The sequence below is a fragment of the Fukomys damarensis genome, unplaced genomic scaffold (assembly GCF_012274545.1).
Source record: "Fukomys damarensis isolate Sample0158 unplaced genomic scaffold, DMR_v1.0_HiC HiC_scaffold_39, whole genome shotgun sequence".
Taxonomy (NCBI): Eukaryota; Metazoa; Chordata; class Mammalia; order Rodentia; family Bathyergidae; genus Fukomys; species Fukomys damarensis.
The window spans coordinates 95,752,435-95,754,514 of record NW_022900951.1 but is presented as its reverse complement, the minus strand read 5'-3'; positions in this window follow the sequence as shown (position 1 = coordinate 95,754,514).

Sequence of the window (2,080 nt, the reverse complement as noted above, 5' to 3'; positions counted from 1 at the left end):
TTTCTCCTCTGCGATGCCTGTTTGTCATCCCAGCCTTGGAGGCAGCCAATTATAGACTGAAACCTCTACAAAATGTAAGCCAAATAAACCCCTTCCCCTCCAACTTTGGGTGCTGGGTATTTTGAATCAGCAACAAGAGAAAAGTAAGTAATACAAATGGTATCAATGCTTTTGTTTTTACTCATTGCATTAAAGGGCCTACTACTCTGGTTACCTTGGCAGTTACTGCTAACTACTAGCTATTTAAACATATTATCTTTTTGTGTGTGTGTGTGTGGTACCAGGGATCGAACTCAGGTCCTTGTGCTTGTGAGGCAGGCCACCGAACTGCTGAGCTAAATCCCTGGCCCCCATAATTTCTTGATTTGTAAAACAAAAGTCATCATCGTCACCTTAATAATGTATGTCAAAAATAAATAAAGTTAATCTAGTTCAACCTTCTCATTATACAAATAAGAACACTGACAGCCAGAGAAGGAAAAATGACCTGCATATGGTCATAGAATTAATGTTCTTAGAAAAGATTTTTTTCTTAATGAGCTCCACAGGCCATTGCTCAGGCACCAGGAGGGCTGCCTGGGCCCTGATCCACCACGGGAAGGATAGCCCCACCTTCCCCCACCGGGAGCTGCCATCGCTCAGGCACCAGGAAGGTAGCCGTGTGGGCTCCCCTGAACACCCCCTCCACCACACGCACACTCTCAGACCTCCTGATTGAGCCAGTCTTTGGACCCACTGTGCAGAGGCAGAGGTGGTCATAGAGGGTATTTTTCTGAGTTCCCAACTTTGAATATCTTTAAAGAAAGGGCATGGGAAACCTGTAGTAGAACAGTGTGGAGTTGAACCGTTCAGAAGGCTGGGGACTCAATCTGGGCCTTGAAGCCCGAGGTCAGTCTGTGTCATGGGATTCAGCCATCAGCTAACTGAGATCAGGGGTCTTGAGTCCTAGCATGTCTGAGAGCCCATCCTAAATGGTAAATATACTATATTGAAAAGTTTTTTCACTGCAGACATGTTTTGGACTGCTTCTTGATTTCAATTTAATTCAAATGGCTTAAGGGTGATAGACTAGTGACTACCACAGGTGGTCAGTTTCCAAGTTGTGCTTGATCATATTGTGTTGCTGGTTGGGATAAAGGATTATGGTTGATTCGATAAGCTGTTTTCTCTGATGTTATGGAGATGAGAATGTCTGTGTGTTGTTACAGACCCAGAAGCTAGGGTGCAACTATATCAGGAAGATTTGGGCGATAACCCAGAGATTAAACCAAGGACAGCCTAACAACAAAAATAAAAATGAGAAAACACTTAAGCAAGACACAAAGACAGACTTTCAGTTCACCAATGGGAAACAGTAGGGCAAATGAGGATGAAAAGGCCGATAGTGAACCACCAGGACACCCTGAACTCAAAGCACAGGAAGTAACAAAACAGATCAATCGGGCTCTAGAAAAATTCAAAACAGAAATAATTTCCAGAACAACCATAGAGATGGTGAGCAAAATGAAAGACGTGATTCGAGACTCTAGGACAGAAATTGACAAAAAAATAGATGAGCTCAGCACCATGATAGAAGCCATGAAGGCCCAGCATTAGAAAGAAATGGAAACAATAAACGCCAAATACAAGAAAGAAATGGAATCCATAAAACAGATTCAAACAGATATCCAGGAGATTAAACACTCCATTGAAAGTGTTATCAACAGAATAAAAGAATGCAAAGATAGAATCTCAGATATAGAAGATAAGATGGCAGTCAGTGACCATGAAAAGAGAGGTGTATTAAAAACAGTAGGGGACCATGAGAAATCGATCCAGTAACTCCTAGATGATGCAAAGAATAATAACATAAGACTGACAGGAATCCATGAAGTAGCAGGAGAAAATACAAATGACTCAAAAAAGCTGTTCACAGAATTAATGACAGAAAACTTCCCAAACAGAGGGGAAGAATTTGACATTCAGAGATATGTGGCATATAGGACCTCGACTAGCTACAATAAAAAAAAAATCTACACCTAGACATATAATAATCAAGATCCCAGAAACCCAACAGAAGAACAAAATACTACAAGCAGTA